The sequence below is a fragment of the Leucopleurus acutus genome (assembly GCF_964270905.1).
Source record: "Leucopleurus acutus genome assembly, chromosome: 4".
In the NCBI taxonomy this organism is placed as follows: Eukaryota; Metazoa; Chordata; class Mammalia; order Artiodactyla; family Delphinidae; genus Leucopleurus; species Leucopleurus acutus.
This window is the reverse complement of record NC_139146.1, coordinates 71,634,255-71,655,539: the sequence shown is the minus strand read 5'-3', so window position 1 is coordinate 71,655,539 and position 21,285 is coordinate 71,634,255. Positions and strand designations below refer to the sequence as shown.

Sequence of the window (21,285 nt, the reverse complement as noted above, 5' to 3'; positions counted from 1 at the left end):
CTCTCAAGAAATAGACTTCTGGTGCCCGCTTGGGCTCAACCTGGGCTCCCCCCGGCACAGTTCTAGCAAGGGGGATGGACTTCAACTTTGCAGGCTGGCATGGTGGGTGGGCATCTATTCAATCTTTTCAGAAGAGTAATTTAGCTCTCGTGACAAACCCCGAGATAACAACAGAGGACGTAAATTAAACGGAACCTTTAATGGAAGCGATTTAAAGGGTTTTTTAAATGAATGCGGGACAAACAAGGACACCTCTAGGTTTACAGATACTTTTATTAAAGCTCTCTGGAGTAGCGAAATGCCAGTGGGATCGACAGTAGGAGTAGAGTGGACGGTGAGTGAAAATTTGTTGAGTACATCTCAGAAGTTAGTACTAGAATTTCAGGTATTCTCATTCTAACCACTCCATTCAGTAGACCAAAGGATGAGATTCCGCAGTATCCCAGCTCCAGTTCCCGATATATTACTCATCTGGAGAAGATTTTGAAATTTTCTCTTCTCCCTTTCCGTCTTTCTCCAACACAGGCTGTGAGTTTGTCCACCACCCCTACCAATATTTAAAGGGAAAGGCGCTTAGAACAAGGCAAAATAGGGGGGAGGACTTTGCGGCCGTTTCTCAAACCCGTAAAGAGAGAGAGCGATAATGGGTAAGGGGCGTGCAGACTAACTCCTTCCTTGCCCAATCAGGTGCACAGGAAGATGTCCTTTTACCAATAAAAATAAAGTTCGCTTTCCGGAGGCGGGAGGGTGAGCCTTGACTGCCAGTTCTCCAAAGCAACGATAGAGTAGAAGACGGAGAATGATTAGAGGTAGGACCAACCCAGGAAAGGGGGCGGGGTGAAGGTGGGGGTAACTCTGAGCGGCGGCTGGACTGGCGAGTGCGATGCGACAACTGCTGTTCCTGTAGTAGTGTTTCTCGCCAATCAGGAAAGCTAGGGAGTGGGCGGGGCGGGGAAGAGGTGGGAAGAGCTCGCAGCACCGCCGGGCGGCCGTCGGGCTCTGGGGGGAGAGAGAGAGAAATCCGGTTAAAATCAGAGTCGGAGGGAGGTTTAACCACAGATCGGTTCCGATCGGATTATTCCTTAAAGGGGACGCGCCATTGTCAAGAGAACGGAGCCTGGGGCCCGAGGGCGGGGACCGGCGGCGCCTGAGGAGTGAGGCAGCTGCACTTGGACGGGGGACGGGTAGGTGTTGCCTGGGGAAAGGCGCTTCATTTCACTTTCTCTTCCACCCCACGGGTAGGCGCCGGGATGCCCGCCGACTGGCGGCCACAGCCCTGGCGGGAGACGAGGTCGCCGGCCCTCGCTCGCTGCCTTTCTGATGGGAGTCGAGGGGGAGGCGGGCCAGAATGGCTGGCAAGCTGCGCCGCCCGGGCCAAGACTCATAACGGACACTTAGCCGCGGCGCAGCCCCCGCCTCAACCGAAAACCCGCCGGAGCGGCAGCGGGTCCTCGGGGAGCGCCGCGCGCCCGGCTCCCCGCGCGCGCGCGCTGCTTCCTCGCGCGTCCCCTCTCCCTCGCGCGCCCCATTCCGCTCGCGCGCGCCGCGTCCTCGTGGACTCGCGGGAGCCGCCCCGCGGGGAGGAAGGCGGCGGCGGCCGCGGCGAGGCGGAGGGAGGTCGGCGGTCACTGCTTCACTGCCCCGGCTAGGAAGGCAGGGCTGAGGAGCAAACTTAGTTCGGCAGCTGGCGGCCCCAGGCGAGGAGGACGCTGGGGACCCGCTGAGCGCGCGGAGTCGCCAGCCCGGCCCAGCATTGTCCTGCTTTTCCTTTGCTCTCGTCTCTCCGCCCACTGCTCGCGGTAGTGGGGAGGGGTGCGGACGCGGGCGCCGTGCCCGCGCCGCTCCGCGCCTTCCGCGCACCCCCAGACCCCGAGCCTACCGAGCCGGAATCGGCCCCACCGACACCGCAGCCAGCGCTTGCGGGCTGTGGGGGCCAGTGAGTGTCCTTGCAGGTCTCAGTCTCCGCACCGGCGCAGACTCCCTGGGCGCTGAGCTCTTACTTGTAACTTTTCTTTGCCAATTGCTGGAAGTTGTGGCTTCCGGGCGGCAGGTTCTTTGGACAAAACCTTAGTTTCTTGCGTTCTGGAGAGGCTTATTTCTACGGCGAAATGGTTCTTGATCGCTGTCGGTGTTCCTCTCATCCCAGTTTCATTTCTCGGCACCTAAAATCGCTTATCTCGTGGATTTGCATTGTAAGGGAGCATTAACCTCTCTCAGGTCAAGATAATTTGAAAAGAAAAAAAAAAAAGGGAGCGGTGCTGATGACGAGCTCGAGCTCTATGTAGAGCCGAATGCGCCTTAGCCTTTGAACTGTGGAAAGTATTACCTCGACTTTACTGGCGGAGCTTCTTTTGGAAGGAAAAAAAATTGTAAAACGAAACAGAACAAAAAACTCCAGGTTGCTAGGGTCTATAGGATTAGGAAAAAATAAACTTTTGATAAAAGTAAAGTTAGTTTTGTAACTTCTGCCCAGCAGATATCTCCGTAAATTTCTGCTACTGAACCCATAGGCATTATAATTAGTAACAGTAACTTGTACTATTGGTAAAACAAATGTAAGAAGTTTTTTTCCATCTTGAGCACTGCTGCTATTCTATACCTGTCAATACTTGCTAAAGAAATTATATTTAGAAACAGTACCTCCTTGTTAGAGACCTTATTTAGAAAAGGAATGTTCTCATGAACATTCATTTTTGACAGTTTCTTCTTGTGCAGTACTTTGTAGAGTACTTGCATGTGCAAGTTACAACCCTATAAACAAAGCTGCGGTGTGTGTTATTCTGTAGTCTTTTTTTGGCTACTCATTATCAAAGATAGCATTTCATCCTGTCTTTTCTTACATTCTGAGTTATTTTGTAAAATTACTTCTCTAGAAAAGTGAATTTTATTGGAACCTCTGGCCCAGCGGGTTTTTTTTTTTAAGCGATACTAACAACTTTCCAAAGTGTTCATTGATTATGTGAGTGGTGTGCAGCATTATAACATAAGTTCACAGGCTCAGCAATAACAACAGAGAAGCTATACTTGGGAATCTAAAAGCCAATTTCAGGTAATAATATTTGAGAGATACTTGGCTCTTCCTATAGAATTTAGGAAGTGTAGACACACAAACACATGATCTTTCGTAGTAATCTTGATGGTATCTGGCGTTGTTACACCTAATATCCTCCTTCCTCCTCTTCTCTTTGATCCTCTTCTTTGATAAGTATGTCAGGCAGGCCTGCTGGCATAATCGTCTTTTCCATCTCATAATAGAAAGTAGAAGATTAAAACAAGCTTCCAAATTTCTATTTTTGTTTACTTACCAGCTTATTTAAACAATAGAGGAGAGAATTCCTGAACTTTTAAAAGATCGCATATAAAGAAAACACTCAGAAAGAATTATCTTTGAACTATCTAGGCTATGTTTCCTGGAAAACATATTTTTCCTGTGTGCTTTTCACATTGTTTTAAACACATTGTCCTAAATATACACATTGCCAGGGAATTTCTTGAATTGTGAACTGTCCATTGAGATCCCTGGGAACTAGGACTGTCCTCTATTTCTGTGCAGATTCACTGTGTTACCTAATACTTTTCTAGTGCCCAATTAATGTGTTGACTTAGGTCTTTGTGACAGAAAACGATAATGTTCTATAGAGGCTGCTTGAGAGGCTTATATATTTATTTTTAAAAATAAACACCTTTCTGAGCAAGTTACACCAAAGAATAGCAATTGGTTTAGTGTTTGAAGGAAGATATATTAATCTAGGTGCTTTTTGTTCTGTGTACAAAACTGTGATTTGTTTCTAATATCTGTTCCACAGACATTTTTTGTGATGGTGATTGTTTCTTGTCCCAATTATTAGAATTAGGTTTAATCTGTCAACATCTGTTGAGTACCCATTTATTTGAGGAGTTTTATGGAAAGGTAAAGCAGAAATGGATGACAGTCATTGCTCTCAAAGGTATGGAGTTTAATGGGAAGATGCAAAATTATCATCCATAGGGAAAAGATAATGTGTATCCCATTGCAGTAACAGGTGCAAACTAACAGTGACACAGGATTCATGCCAAAATGGTAAAGGAATAGTGGAATGATAGAAGAAACTTAGGTGATATGGGAAAGTTTTCATTGCTTTATGTAGCAAATTTTATAATATATTTTTTAAAAATTAAAAAAATAAAGTATGTTTGGGGTGTATGTTCACTACTTGAACTATTTTTAATCTATAAAATATTGGGGGGGGGCAGAGCATGTACTCTGAATTTCACCTATTGTTACCTCATCAGAGGGATCATCTATATAACCCAGCTCAAATGTCACCTTGTCTGCAAGCTCTCCTGTTCTCCTGATCTGAAGTGATGGCTCTTTTCTCTTGCTCCTGTAAAGTCCTTTTACAGCACAAGCCATGCTCTGACTTACAGTGTAGTTATGTGTGTATTTATTCATTAGCTTGTGGATTTTTGTAAAAACCATTAACAAAAGTTGGAGCCTTCCCGCCCGCCCCCCCCATCCCTTTTACTGTTGCCTAAAGTACTTGAGCAGGTTTGTTATTATTACCCCAGTAGAGTCTGTAAAACCACAAGCAATAAAAAAGTTCATATTGTTTTGTTTGGGGAAAGAGTATATGAGTGTTTAAAGGAAAAACCAATTTTTTCCTTATCACCAGTTTCACATGCTCATTGTAAAATATTGTTATGAAGGAAATGTATAATTTAGAAACGAAATATGCCCTCTAACATTGCCCCTATCACATTATAACTATTGGTAATGGTTTGACTTTTAATTCCAGGTTTTTTTTCCCCTTCTTTTTTTTTTATTACCTTCAGATAGGAGTGCCTTAAACTATCATACTTGAGTAAGTTATGTTTACTGGGAATGGAGAAAGGTAATCAATTTTTATACACTTATTTATTTTTTATTTTATATAATAAAATAAATAATTATTAATTTCTCCAGTCTCAGTTATTATGGTTATTTCACCTGTTCTTGAGAAACAAGGCTCCCACCAATATTTTTGTGTTCAAAACATAGCCTATGATTTATAGACTATTAGAATCATAATCATTTCAAAAATGGTCAAAACCTGTGTCCCTGAACACTTTAAGTACCTTTAGGCTAAAATGTTTTTGGAGTACATACCGTAAGCCTAAGCTCTTCTCATTTCTTGATTCTTCTCGTCTCTAGAGAGCATTAAAAATTGCTCCGAGACTGCCAACTGGCACTGCTCACAGTAGCCCCTGGAGGAATGTAGGAAGATGTTTGTTTCTCATCAGTTCACACGCAGAGGTTTTACTCTACCCTTATGTTGCTCATTATAAAAAGACAGCTACAATTTAGGCTGATGAAAGAGGGGATAAGATTCTGTTGTTCTGGGTGCTTCTTTAAGCCAGCCCAGGTGCGAAAAAGTTTTCCAAAGGTTCCTAAATAGAAAACCCAGCTGCAAGCAGCCAGGGCTAATCAGGTGAGAAATCTCCGTTTATTCAGCAAGTTTTTATTGAAAACTACACCTAATTTGTGCACCATGTAGGCACTGAGAATAGGATGATGAAGTCTGTCTGGACCCCAAGCTATGAGCTCCTCTGAGTAGGATCCTTAAATAGACAGAGCGGTACATGTGGATGAAAGGTAGCGTACGTGACGTGTACTTCTAGGTGATTTGTTATTCACCCTTGTTTGTTGTTCTGTATAGCTTCTTTCAAAGTATCCTAACAAACAAACCTGGTATTCTGTAGGAAGTGGGTTGGGGTCCTGTTAAAGTAAATCTGTGAGCTGTAGAATTTTTTTTTTTTAAATTTCAAGCACTGCTATTCCTGTGAGGCAGAATATTTCAGAAATTCTGCAGATGTTGATGTGTCTTTCCTTATACCCTACAAGGATCGTCCATTTCATAGACCACCATTATGACACTGTATCTGTATCCTAGTAGGTAATTCACAGTTTACTGATAGAGTAGTAACACATTCTTTTAAACTCAAAATGCTATAATAAGTAGATAGCTTTATCAGGATTTTTTTATGTTATGAAAATAATTGTTTTGAAAAATCACTTGTATTAAAATATAGTGTGAAGTATTTCTAACTTTTACAAAATGGACTACCTCCTTTCCCTGCAAGCCTGTTCTGTTGCTCGATCTTTGTATTGGTGGGGAAAGAATCAAATTGTTGAGAAAGGGGCCTTGTAGAATTGTCAGTGATGGAGTCAACCAGGCTAGGAAGAATATCTGACCAAGGATACATCCTATGGAGTTTGACCATAATGCAGCAAGTGTGATTTGTCGAGTTTTGAGAAGAGTTAAAATTTTTAAATGACTGCTTAATTGAGATATAATTTTACATGCCATACAATTCACCTATTTAAAGTGTACAAGTCAATGGTTTTTAGTATATTCCGGAGTTGTACACCTCTCACAACCAGTTTTAGAACTTTTTCATCACCCCATCACCTTCCTTACCTCCCTCCTCAGCCCTAGGCAACTGCTAATCTACATTCCATCTCTATACATTTGCTATTCTGGACATTTCATATAAATGAAAGATAACATTTTAATAAATGTGCATTCCTGTGTAAATCCGTCCCTCTAATGCGCGTAAATCCTAGGAGTAGAGAGGGTCTTTTCATGACCCTCGAAGTTTAGAAAGATTTTCTTTAAGAGGGAATTAATCTAAATCCTTATTCTACCTAAGCCTGGAGAGAAATGGGAAAAGAGATTTTTTTTCCCTCTATAAAAATCATGACTCATTTTGAAAGAAAGAATGAAAAAGACTCATTTTGGTGACACTTTTATGTTTATTTAATCATTTGGTGACTCTCTACAAGTAAGTAATTTGTCTCAAGTTCTGTATACTGGACTTAAATAAAGGACGGTACTTCGAAAGAAGTTGAAAGTACTTGGTAAGTTCTAATCATTGCTGAATGTAACTTGATGTTTACCTTATTGGTTCAGAATATATTGCGCAACTTGTCATTTATTTGATCAGAGATAGTGCTGCGTAAGTTGATTGTGATGAACTTGTATTGCCCCTGCACAGTGCTGAGACCTTGTAGGCACTTAATAAGTGTATATTGGTTGCCTGACCACTATGATCATATTTTCATCAGCTCTCTAGTCCTTATTTTCTGTCTCATAGTAATAGTAGCAGCTACAATTATTGAGTGCTTACTAAGTAATAAGTTCTTTATATGTACTATCTTTTAAAGTAAAAGGATGCAATTTAGTTTTGAGAATTTTCTGTATCTCCATTGATTGTAGTTTTACAGGCTTCTGATCATTTTTTTTTTTAAGATTATTTTGAATGACCATTTTTGATCAAACCTAAGACACTTTGATGCCACTGCATTCTTGAACTTTTAGGAGATGTCAACATAAAGTTTTTACCAACTGAATATTGCTGTTGGGTGACAGCAGTTGTGAGATACATTTCTATTTTAGAACAACCATACTTCAGAGAGGTTGAAGTGGTGGTGGTAGTGTTTTTTAAAGGGCATCTGGGAATTGAAGAAGGGGATATTAGTTTGTTCATTTACTGCAGTGCAGCTTCATTTTTTTAGGCTGTAAAACATTCACAGATACGCCTTGTTGCCTGAATGAATTTCAACATATTTCAACTTCTCAGGACTCCTTGTTTTGTTTTGTCCTCTTTTGTGTGTGTGTTTTTTTTTTCTTTTTTTTGGGTGTGTCTATATTTCATGGTAACATTCAGATGTGATGTAATTTAGTTCAATACTAAAGAATGCTGGAAAGATAATTTAAATGTGATTTTCAGTTTTCTTCTCCATTAAAAAAATTTAAGATGGATAGTGCTGTCTATAAATACTAGTAAAAAAAATATTACTTTGGTGGTTCCATTCATGTGTCTTGGGTGTCAGTGAACTCATCACAGTGTATTTGCAGAATCTCCAGCCATTAGTCTCCTCAGTCAGCAATATACATACCACCATATTTTGTTCATTTGTTGGTGAAACCATTCCTTTATAAAGCATGTTTGGTTTTGGGGAGTAGATTTGCTTATTACTTTATTGTTAACTGTATCTCTTTGTTTGCTCTCATTACACTCACCTGTAGTAGTTTACTCACCTTTCTGATTTGGTATTTTCCGTGTGATATGAGACTAGAACCCATAACCACTTGTTGAATGGTGGATAAAAATGATAGAAGGTTCTGGGTGAGAAACTGAAGAACTTCCTGTGCATGGAGCTTTAGTGCTAGGACCTTGTTGTGTTGGTTTTTACTGCTTAGAAGTAAAAGGTGGTATAACAGGGTGGTATATTTAACTTCCCTTGAATAATGGATCTCTTAAAATTCTGTCTTATTAAGTCTAACTCAAGTGGATGGAGAATAATTAAGTGGATGGAAAATAATTCTTTTCTGGACGTCTTGATAGTCTACTTCGTGTGAGAACCCAACCCACAGCTTGAATACCAGGATACCTGTATGCATTGGTATATTGTTTGCTGCAATTCAGAACCTAATACAATACCATGAGCAGAAATTAGAGGCTTTAAAGAACTGTGAGGTTGCATATAAAATAGCCACATGTGCCTGTTATCTTGATATTTATATTTAAACAGGATCTTTTGCTAATCTATTTTCTTTGAGGTAAAATTGTCTTTGTAGATGCACTTTTCTGTGTTTATGTTGATGGTAACTTAGGCTGTGTATTGTATTTAATATTCCTGGCAATACTGAATCCATAGTATAGTTTCAGTGAATACTGGTTAGAGTTTTAGTCATACATTTCTTTATGGTTATTTCACTTTTTCCTGTTGTAGAACTCATGGAGTCATAATATTTAAGAGCTGGACTGTTCTTGGGAATGATCTAATATGACTCCTCCATTTTGTAGACGAGGATGAGATTGTGACTTGTTTAAACTATGGATAAAAATTGAGTTCTTTTTGATTCTCAATCCCATGTTTTTCCTGTTCTGGCATATGCTTGCCCAAGTAAAAAATGTAAAAGATAGAGTCTTAGATTATTGTAGCCTCTGTAACAGAGGTCTGCAAAAGTTCTATGTCACACTCCAGCAGCATAAAAAAATGTATCTGAAAAAAAAAATGTATCTGCATTCCCAATATGTGTATGTTTGTTGTAAACTATGTGCTATAATATTATGCACATAAAAAGACATTAACAAAAATAATGAGATAAAGATGAAAAATATTTTAGAACAATTTAAAATGTATTATTTCCATGTTTTTGATTCCACCTAAAATCTTAGTAATTTTAAAAATAAGTATGATTGAATGTCTTCACTTAAAAAAAACTTTTTATTTTGAAATAATTATAAATTCATGGCAAGTTGCAAAAATAGTACAAGGAGTCCTGTGTAACCTTCATTCAGTGTCCCTCAGTTGTAATATCTTATATAACACAACATATTTATAACAACATTAAACCAGGGAACTAACATTGGTACAGTACTGTTAAGTATCCATATTCAGATTTCATGTTTTTTAATGCATTCATTCATGTGTATGTGTGTGTATAGTTCTATGCAATTTGATAACATTTCATGTCTGGATTCATTTAACCACCACCACAATCAAGATACAGTACTGTTCCATCACTGCCAAGAACTCCCTCACGCAGCTTAAGGTCTCCTCCTTCCCCACCCTCCCCACCCTCCTCACCCCTATTTACTGGCAACCTGCAATTTGTTCCCCATCTCTATAATTGTGTCATTTTGAGAATGTTACATAAATGGAATCATACTGCATGTAATCTTTTGAGATGGATTTTGTTCACCCAACCCAATGCCTAGAGAACCATCCGAGCTGTTGTATGTATCAGTAGTTCATTTCTTTTTAGTGCTGAGTAGGGTTCAGTGTATGGATGTACAACAGTACACAGTATGCTAACTCGTCACCTGTTGAAGAGCATAGGAGTTGTTTCCAGCTTTTGGCTGTTACAAATAAAGCTACTATGCACATTTGTGTATAGGTTTTTGTGTGAACATAAGTTTTTATTTCTCTGGTATAAGTGCCCAAGAGTGTAATTGCTGGGTTGTATTGTAAGTGTATGTTTAGTTTTACAAGAAATGGCCAGACTATCTTCCAGACTGGCTATATATTCCCAACAGCAATGTATGAAAGAGCCAGCTTCTCTACATGCTTGGCAGAATTTGGTTTTGTTCACTGTTTTTAAAAAATTTTAGTCATTTTAATAGTTGTGTAGTGATAGCTCATTGTAGTTTCAATTTGCCTTTCCCTAGTGGGCAAATTGTTTCCCTAATGAGCAAATTGGGTTTTCATTGTTGTGTTTTGAGAGTTCTTTATATATTCTAGATATAAGTCTTTTGTTAGATATGTGATTGGCACAAATTTTCTTCCCATCTACAGCTTGTCTTTTCATCCTCTTAACAGGAATTTTTTACAGAGGCAAGAAAGTTTTAAATTTTCATGTAGTGCATTTAATCATTGTTTTTTCTTCTATGATTGTTCTTTTGTTGTCATGTCTATGGACTGTTCACCTAGTTCTAGGTCTCAAAGACTTTTTTTCCCTGTGTTTTCTTCTAAAAAGTTTTACAGATTATGTTTTACAAGATAATCACATTTTTACCTTACAGCTTTTGGTAAAGCACTGGTATTGGTAACAGGCAGTTGTCAGCTCTCCCATTTTCTTGTTGCTTGCTTGTATTTTGCTTATTAGTATTATGTTTAATCTGACTTTCTTTGCAAAAATCTTAAAAATCCATCCATGAGTGATATCGTAATTCTCCTGAGATCTGCAGATCTACTTACTTGGGCCCATGCGGGCTGCAGCATGTTGTGATCTGCTGAAAGTGAACAGGTGAGGACATCACAAACAACCCCTCCAGGGTGTGAAACTGCTTCCTCTCCCTTAGGAGACTTTTATCTACTGCAGTACTGTGGGTGTAGTCAGCGTCACAAACAGAAACCCTTGAGTATCTTAAGCTAGAAGAGATTTCATACAAGGTATTAGGTGCTTACAGAATTGTCAGAAGGGCCTAACAGCAGGTTTTAGGGGGTCAATCCAGAGGTAACTCACCAGGGCAGCTCAGAGGCCACCTTGGGAGCGGTGCTGGAATCCAGACCTCGTGCCACCTCTGCCACTGCTGCATTTGCCTCTAGATACTCTGAAAACTGCAGGACAGACCCCAACTTGCAACCTTGGATTAGGAAGTCAGATCAAGACACCTCTGCTGCTGGTGTTCCTGCCGCCCCACTTCTCGTCACCCAAGAAGCTGGGGGATGGACTCTGGAATTATGCTGTAGAGAAATCTCATATTTCCATAGCTGTGCTTGCCCCCCAGATAACTAAAAAGGCTCCTTTCTAATTGCTTATCCGGTAGGCGGGAGGTCAAATGCGCCAATCTGTGGTGTCCAGCATAGTTCACGTAAATGCCATAAGATGGAAGCAGCCTGATGCTGGACCAAGAGCAGGTGCTGGTGTCAGTCTGACACATTGAATGTTAGTAAACCTCAAATTTCAAATTTAAGATAACACATATGTATTATCTTCTAGTATTTTCTTTTTACCTTATTGGCTTGAGAGCCCTTCTTTTGAGGCTTGCATTTACTCTACTTTGAACTTAATACATTTTGCATGACTAAGTAGTAGGAGCATAGCAGGTCTGGTATGATATTTTTCCCAAATATTTAAATTTTATTCTTAATGTCTCACAATTTTTGAAACCATATTTTTCCTTTTTTTAACTAAATATATACACGTATAAAATGTTACTGTTTTGGGGAACACTCATTAAATTCAGTCAACATTATTCTCTTACTGTCTGGACCTGAGCTCTCTCTCTTACACCTGTGCTTTCCCCAGCTGTCCCTGGAGAATTCTGTGAAAGAAGTGGATTTTCTCCTAGAACTGTGCTTTGGTATCAGAGGCACTCCAGCCAGCAGCCAGCAGTACTTTGGTTTCTATTTGTTGAAAATAATTAAAGTTTGGTTTGTTTTATTGCATACTTTGAATTTTATACCTGGGTGTAACAAATTTTGGCATAAAACCAAAAATTGAGACATACAGATATCTTTGCAAAGACTGGTTTTATATGGTCTGTAATGGCAGTCAATTTAAAATACAATAAAATAAGTTATATTAAAAATTTTGAGTATGTGTTCAAGTGCATTTTTCTAGTGAGAAGTCTGTAGGTTCATCAGATTCTCAAAACAGAGGCCATGACCCAGGAAAGATTAAAAACGGCTGCTCTAAAGGTATAAGTTCAATCAAGACATTTGCCAAACATTTAACACCAAGGTTTCTGCCGTCAGTCACAGATCCCTTCCCTGATCTCCATCCTGTATCTGTAGAATTTTTTCAGGACATAAAAAGAAAATTATTGTTACCCAAGTGTTTAGGGAGGGGCCAAGGAACATCATAAGAGGTCATTATTAGATGAGAAGAGACACCTGGAAGTCAATTATATCACCCGAATAGTTTTTTTATTTTAAGAAGATATGTTCCCATATGGCTGATGGTTTCCTGAAAAATAATGTGTTATACATGTCAAGACATAGTAAACTGTTGATATCTGCAATCCAGTATATTACATCTTGGGGGATTTATTTGAATGCTTGAAATAGTTATAAAAATAATTTATATGTTCAACTCTAGAGCCTAAAATTGTACAAATGGGGAAGGAATCTACAAACTTAAACTCTGTAATTCATTTAAAATAGGTAAGAGATTATTCAGAGACACATAAATGTGTTGGATTTTCACATCCGATATGTCACATTTTCACATAGTTTTAGCTTTGTTTCTTAACTAATGACCTCTCTTCATATGCCAAAGCCTAAGTGGAATGTAGCATGGTTTGTAGAGATTTAAAAACCTTTTGTTTAAACAAAATCATGCACAGAGATCCCTAATATAAAGTGATGAAAGGAGAGATGGTTTTAGTTGATGTAGGGGCAAGAAAAGCCTTACTTTTTGTACATTTCCCTTTACCCCCTCCCCGCCCCCCAGACACACACAAATAGAGTTATGAGGGCTTTAGAAACAGGTGGGCCTAATGTAATCACAAGGGCCTTTAAAAGAAGAAGCAGGAGGCAGTAGAGTCAGAACTAGAGAGATGGCATCATGGGAAGGAATTGATCGGGCGTTGCTGGCACTGAAGATGGAAGGCGGCCGTGAGCCAAGGAATGTGGGCAGCTTCTATAAACCAGTAAAGGCAAGAAAACGGATTCTCCTTAGAGCTTCCAGACAGGAATGCAGCTCTACTGACACTTGGATTTTATCCCCGTGAGACCTGTTTTGGACTTCTGACTTCCGGAACTGTAAGACATATATTCGTTACCACTAAATTTATGGTAATTTGTAATTGCAACAATAGCAAACTGATACAGTGCTTAATACATTTTAGGAGTAAACATTCTTAACAGCCTGCGAATTTTACCCTCGTCTATTTCAACAGCTCTTTCTCTGTACCTGGTTTTTCCTTTTCAGAAAGAGAAGAACCAGGAGATCCTAAACTGCCTTCAGATTTATCAATTTCACTTTAATTCTTTATAGGTTTATAGTATATGCAATATAAATTAATAAAAGGATTCGAGTGCTTACCTTTTCTATGCTGGTCGTGATGAAGTTAGAAAAGAATGTGGCAAGACCCTATTGTAGATAATAATCAAACAGTTAACAACAATAACTACCAAGCATCAGATGACTGAGTACCAAAGTGAGTGGTAGGGATAGTAGTAGGTATCATGAAAGAGCAAAGGAGAGAGCAGCTGTTTTAGATTGGAACAATCTCTGAAGGCTTTGTAAAAGAGATTTTTGAGCTAGGAATATGCTCTTAAAGGTATTGGGGAAATTGGTTCCAACAAAATAATCTATGTTATTAGAAACACAAAACTTAAAGTTTACTAGTTTAATTATTATTTTTATTATTTTTTGTGAACACATGGGAGAAATATATTTTTCCTATTGAACTTTTTATGGTGGAGGAGAGACTTGTAGAATTTTAAAAACGTGTAAATGCAAACTACAGTAAATTGATGACATTTGTCTTGATAATGTGAAGTATAACACCTGAGATAATCTGTATTCCCTGTGTTGCCTGAGTGATACATATTGCCTTGAGTGATACATATTGTTTTTCATTGTATTTTAACGTTTAAATCTCAGAATATGATTGGAAACCTAGTATGATCTAATCTGAGTTCATCGTGTTATAAGTGCTAAAAACATTGACCATGATTACATTTTTGAAGGAAAGGTATTACATGGGCTTGCTAAAGGTAATTATGTTAGACTAACCTTACTCTTTAGATAGGATTATTGGACTGTGGGTCAAGAGAATGGAGAAGATACAGTATAACTGGATTTCAGCCAAACATAAGATTTCTCTCTGTTGACAGGGGGAGGCTGTGGGCTGGATGGCCATAAAATTAGGTAGAAATATGACTGGTTGAGTAGCACCTCTAAAAATTAATAATGAATTGATGACAGCTAGAAAAAATTTCTAGTGACATGCTGAAAGTCACTGTCCATATTTTTGTAATGATGTGAATGAAAACATTGATACCATGCTTATCAAATTTTTGGATGAAATGAATTTTTTAGGGTTGACTTTTGAAAATAATGTTTCTGACTGAAATGGTGGGCTAAGGCTAACATGATAACTTAATGGAGCTTGATGTGAAGTCCTGTAAATGAGTTCAGAAAACAGCTGCATAATTATAGGGGTGAGGGAAATGTGGTTGAGTACAAACAACTTAGGTATTTTAATTACTCTGATAAACTCAATATAGATATAAAATGTACTGCAACTATAAGAAAGGCTTCATAGAATCGTCATCTGGACTACTGGGGGAGGAGGTTCAGAAGAGGAAAGGTATCAGTCTTACTTTATTCTGTACTGTCCAGATTATACCTGGAGTACTGTGTTGAGTTCTGGATGTGACATTTGATGAGTTAGAAAACAGAAAATAACAAGTGTTGGCGAGGATGTGGAGAAATCGGAACACTTGTACATTGTTGGTAGGAGTTTATGATGGTACAGCTACTGTGGAAAACAGTTTGACCACAAACAGTTAAACCGAAAATTATGATATGACCCACATGTTCTGTTCCTGCGTACTTACCCAAAAGAATTGAAAACAGGTATTCAAAGAGATATTTGTAATGAATGTTCATGGCGGTGCTTACATAGCAGTTTACTTTAGCTAAAAGGTAGAAACAACCCAAATGTAATCAACTGATGAATGGATAACCAAAATGTGGTATATGTGTACAATGGAATATTATTCAACCATAAAAATGAAGTACTGATAAATGCTTCAAAGTGCATGAACCTCAAACGTTATGATTAGTGAATGAAGCTGGACACAAATGAGCAGATATTGTATGAGTCCACTGATATGAAATATCTAGGACAGGTAAATCCATAGAGACATACATCAGTTCGGTGGCTGCCAGGGGCATGGGGAATGGGGAGTGACTGCTTGATGGGTATGGGTTTCCTTTGGGGGTGATGAAAATGTTTTGGAACTAGGTAGAGGTGTTGATTGCAAAACATTGTGAATATACTAAATGCCATTGATTTGTACACTTAAAAAGGTTAATTTTATATCATGTGGATTTTAGCTTAATTTAAAAAAAGTGTCAGTACATATAAATCAGTTGGATAGTATTGAGAGTCCAGAAATAAGCCCCTATGATCAATCAATTTTTTTTTTTTTTTTTTTTTTTGCGGTACGCGGGCCTCTCACTACTGTGGCCTCCCCCGCTGCGGAGCACAAGGCTCCGGACGCGCAGGCTCGGCTCACGGGCCCAGCCGCTCCGCGGCACGCGGGATCCTCCCGAACCGGGGCACGAACCCGCGTCCCCTGCATCGGCAGGCGGACTCCCAACCACTGCGCCACCAGGGAAGCCCAATTAATCAATTTTTAAAAAAATTTGACAAAGGTACCAAGACAATTCAATAGGGAAAGAACAGCTTTTTCAGCAGTGTTGAGGCATCTGGAGATCCCCGTGCAAAATGAATTTGAACCCTTTCCTCACACCATGCACAAAAATTAACTAAAAGTGGATCACAGATCTAAATAACAGCTAAAATTATAACATTCTTCAAAGAAAATATGAATAAATCTTAGTGACCTGGGTTAGGCAAAGCCTTCTTGGATATGACACTAAAAGCACAAGCAACAAAAGATAGGTAAATTGGACTTCATCAAAATTAAAAACATTTGTGCCTCAAAGGATACCATCAAGAAAGTGAAAAGACAGCCCACAAAATGGGAGAAAATATTTGCAAGTCTTGTATCTAGGATGTATAAAGAACTCTTAACAACTCAATAATAAAAAGGCAAATATCCTAATTAAAAATGATGAGTAAATTGAATTTTATGCTAAGTGAATTATCAATAAAAACTGTTAAAAAATGAGTCAAGTGGATATGTTTAGCGATTTCTAGTCTTATGGGAATTAAAAATTGAAATCCTACTCTTTCACTGCTTTTCCTTTTTGCCTTTTGCCCTCCCCCTGTACCTTTTATCCTTAAAAGGTTGTAAACATTTACATTCTGTTCTGTAACCTTAATGAAATCTTTGGTGCTTTGTTTTTGTATCGGTCATACATCTTTTAATTACCATGCAAATACTAATTGCAGAATGGAGTAGTGAGTTTATGGTTACATTTCCTTCTCTCCACACCAGTGTCATGATCCCATGCCAATAGGAGGATGATGTTCCTAGTATCAAAGATGAATGGATTCTCTTTCCCTATAATCTATCAATTGCTCAAAATCATGTCATATGTATATGTTTTCACACTTGAACCATTACTTCCTTGAATAGCTTTTTTGTTTCTCCTGATGTATCATTTTGGTTGTTTTTGGCAGCATTTTACAGAATATCCACCCACAGGTGACATATCTGGTGGTTCTGACCTTTCTCTTATTGCCAGTGGCTGCTGTAACTCCAAGCATCTTTTTTTCACTTACTAAAAGGCAGGAGGAAGGGGATAGGATGAGTGCTTCTTTTTTTTTTTTTTGGATCTTCCCCCTTTTAAAATATATTTTTGAAAAATTTTAAAACATAAAAAAGTTGTGAGAATAGTAATATGAACTGTTTAACTTTCACCTGGATTCATCAGTTACAAACATTTTGCTATATTTGCTTTTTCCTTTATCTTTTGCTTCTATAAATCTAGATCCAGTTATCCTTATTTTGGTGAATCTTTTGAGAGAAAGTTGCAGAGATCATGATTCTTTACCCTTAAATACTTCATCACATATCACATAAGGAAAGGTGTGATCATGGAACAATGATTAAATTCAGGAAATGTAATTGTCACAGGTTGAGATCTCTGGGGAGCAGATGCTGAGCCAGAATTAGGATTGTATTTACAAAAGTGAAAGAAGGAAGCAGGATTGGGCAGGTGGAGCTGTCAGATTGTGATGACACCCCGTGTGCCAGCACAAGGAGTGCCTCTGGAGTTAAGACTGTCCATTAGGGGAGTTCCATGTTGGGTAGAAATTGCTTGGCCTGTGACTTGCGTTTTTCACTTATGGGCTGGGAGCTGTCCAGAGGCTATCGAGACCCTCTCTTGAAGGCTGAAGCTAACTCTGATGAAACTAACAGCTTAACCACACTCCTCACTCCTGGTAGTGAGTCTTTTGAATGTGAGTGGTAGATTTCCATGTGTACCACAACACAGTACTATTATCTAATATACAGTCCATGTTCAAATTCACCAGTTGCCCAGTAATGCTCTTTATGGCAAATCTTCCTTTCCACCATCAGATCTCTCTTTTTATCTTGGAGGAAAGTCTTTCAAGAAGCTCCCCAGATGACTTTCCTGTAAGTCTCATTGGCTTAAACTGAGTTGCTCGTTCACCTCTGTTGCTCAGGCCAGCTGCTGGCAAAGGAGAATGGGATTTCCAGGGCTTGTTTAGACCTGTAGTGATTTATCCCATGGGTCTGGGCAAGAGTCTGCCTTCCCTAATCCTGTGCTTCTCCCCTGTTACCTTAGAAAAAAGAAGAAAGAAGAAAAGAAAAAAAAAAGATTAGATTCCTTTAGCAAGGAATAAGGAAGGAAAAGCTGTAGGTAGACAGCATTCTGCTGGAGCTTTCTGTTGCTTATCTTTTTTTTTTTTTTTTTTTTTTTCTGTTAAGAAAAGAAACACATGCATTCCTGTCGTGAAACCAGCTTCTTAGTTATTCTGTCTTTGGAACAGAATCCATTCCTTTCTTCCTTTCATGGAGTTCACTAATTTTCTGTATTAACAGGATGAATTATAGTTTAGTCCTGCTGTACACCTGCCATTCTGGGATTTCTTTTTCATTTTACTCTTGGATCATTTCCGCTGTTTCCTGTGTTCTCACATCCACTTTACTGGTTTTCATTCTTGCTTGCTAAAGAACGCCCTCAAGTAATGTTCTTACGTGTCTGAAACTGTCTTTATTCTGCCTTCTTGCTTGATTGATCATTTGGATGTAAAAATCTAGGTCAAAATTACTTAATTCTGGAAGTTTTCGAGACATTGCTCTGTCTTCTACAATTGAGAGTTTGATTTTAGTCAGATTCTTAATTGTTTTTTTCCTCAAATCATTTAGAATAATTTTTGCCTATGAAATGTCACAGGATTTGTCCAGGTGTCTCTTTCATGGAACAGAGGGTAGGTCACTTGTTTTTTATTCATTCATTATTCATTACCTGGCTCCCTGTTTTATTTTATACCTGTACTTTATTACTGACCTTCTTTTATTCTGGGTGATGTTAACATCAGTGTGGATGGTTCATTCAAAGCCCTTGACAATACCTTTGACAGACACTGCACCTGTTAGTCATTCTTCTCTTTCTTAAGACTAGTTTTGTTCGGGTATTTAGGGTTCATCTGCTTCACGGGCTCCTCCCCAACCCAAAGGGGGCAGTTTGTAAAGCAGCCTAAAGTCAATAGTGTTAGTTTCATCCTCCTTGCCAGTGGTTGGTTCAGGCATGGTGACATATAAAGGAAGTCCTCTGGGAGTCTGGTTTCCTTCAATTTATGAAGGCACACCCCTTCTTTTGGATGTGGTCACGTGGGCTTATGATACATGGAGCTGCTGCAGCCATTTTGGCTCATTGAGAAGAAAGCAAGATGATGAATGACCCTCAACTCAAAAATTGTTTAAAATTGAATTCCTGATCTCCAGTGCTCCCCAACCCCAGTTTTTTTGCTCCATCTTTCCAGTTGCTCAGGCCAAAAAATCTTGCCGTTATCCCTAACTTTATTGTATGCACATAGAATATGGACATCCCACATTCTATTCATTAGAAGATCCTAAAAGCTCCCCCTTCCAATTATATTTGCAATCTTACTACTGTATCCTATTGACACCACTACCATCCTGGTCCAAGTCACTGACATTTCTTGGCTGGATTACCACAACAGAGCAGTGGCTACCCAGGGAATTTTCTTAGGGTTCAACAAGACAGATGTTTGGATTGCCATAGGCCACATTTGACATCAGATTTGCTTAAGAGGATATGGGACAGGAAACACAGCTTACCAGCGGAGAAGAATCAGATACTCTCTTTGGTAGGAGTCCTTGTAGCTGTCTACAAAGAGAACAGCCGGAACCATTCTCTGTGCCTCTCCCCTCTTCCAAGTGAAGCTTAAGTAAGAGTGATGAGGCTCACATGATGGATATGTAACTAACTTTGCTTAGGAGTCCCATGTTCCACAAGAGCCATTACCTTGTGTAACTACCCATGAGCATAGCTTCCAGGATCCCTACAAGGTATGTGCCGAATTACAGGAGTCACCATAGTAAGGGAAGCCCACAGTTACAGCCACTCACCAGGTATTTATTGTTTCTCTCGGTCTGAAGCAACTTACCAATAGTCATTTTTACCATAAGCAACATTGCCTGGTAACACAGCTGACATTCTGCCTGTATGGTTTCCAGGGGAACAGAGCTAGAAGATGAACAGAATCCAAGAGCAATTTCTCAGGCTCAAAGACAAGGGTTTTGCTAACACTTCAGTCACAAATAGCCTCGTAGTGGCATCAGTGCTTCTCCACTGTACTCTGTTCTCAGCACAGTAGCCAGAGCAATCCTAAATGTATGACAGTCACGTTACTCTTCTGCAAACCGTGCAGTGGCTCCCCAGAGCACAGCTGCCTACAGGCCTTACCTGAGTTGGTCCCTCGTTGCCTCTCTAATCCTTTTTTCCTATTACTCTTTCCCTTACTCATCTCCTCTAATCATCCTTGTTCTTGCTCTAATGTACCAGCCATGCTCCCGCCTTAGTGCCTTTGTGATTGCTCTTCCCTTGGCTGGAATGTGCTTACTCGTGATAGCTACCTGGCTGAGTTTTCAGATCTTTGTTTAAATGTCACCTTTTTAATGAGATGTACTCTGACTATTTAAAAATTGCAACGCCTGCCACCTCTGGCACTTGCCAGTCTGTGATTCTTCTCTACTTTTTCTTTTTCCTTTCTTCCCCCCATAGCTTCTCTCATCTTTTTATGCCTCATAATTTACTTATTATTTCTGTTGTCTATTGTCTTCCCTTGTTAGCATGTAAGCTCTAAGAAGGGCAGGATTCTTCTCTTTTGTTCATTGATGTATCTCAACTGCCTAGGACAGTGCCTGACACATGGTTGAAGCTTAGTAGGTTTAAGTGCGCACACAATTACAGAGGGCTTATTGTACGCTGAGCATTTGACATATGTTCATTTACTCTTCATGAAACCCTCTTGAAATAGGTACTTTTATTATCCCTTTTAAAAATAAGCGTGGAAACAGAGGTTAAGAGACTTGCTTCATGCTGCTTAGCTCATAAGTGAGTCCTTGCAAACTGGCTCTGGAGCCTCTGTTCTTAACTGTATGCAGTTAAGCATCTTTCTGCATATATTTTTTTAAGCCTGATTTTAGATTATATCTTTTTGGCAAATTCCCCTTTATTAACGTAGAGGTTATGGCCATTTTAATGTCTTGATGCGTGTAGCCCAATTATTTTGCAGGATCCCATTAACCATATGTGAATGTATCCTTTAAAAAAATGATTATTGGGGTAATTTAATTGACTTCGATCGTCCTCTTTCATATACTAATGAACTCTTACGGTGTTCCCTAGTACTTCCCTAAATACTTGGGTGACAATAAATTATTTTCCTTTTATGTTCTTGGAAGGGGGAACAGATACAGGATGGAGGTCAGAGAGGGTTTCGTGATTAATCATAGTAGAAGCCTCAGTGTTAATTAGTGGGTGAATGTATTGATTTAACTGATACCTAAAAACTTGCCATTCTCAATCTTGTCTGAATGATGGCCCCCTTTGAGACTCTAATGAAAGCTATGGACCTCTTACATGAAAAATGCCTATAAACACACGC

The 21,285-nt window shown here is 39.3% G+C and overlaps 1 protein-coding gene across 4 annotated transcripts in view; it reads left to right on the top strand.

Annotated features, from left to right (window-relative positions):
* The first annotated feature begins 971 nt into the window (after nucleotides 1-971).
* The window catches only part of FRYL (FRY like transcription coactivator), a 244,013-nt gene continuing 223,699 nt past the window's right edge, over nucleotides 972-21,285 (top strand). For all 4 annotated transcript variants that reach the window (XM_082837769.1, XM_082837765.1, XM_082837768.1 and 1 more), the window contains exon 1: nucleotides 972-1,184. The gene's annotated coding sequence lies outside the window, so the exon portion shown is untranslated. The remainder of the gene's footprint in view (nucleotides 1,185-21,285) is intronic.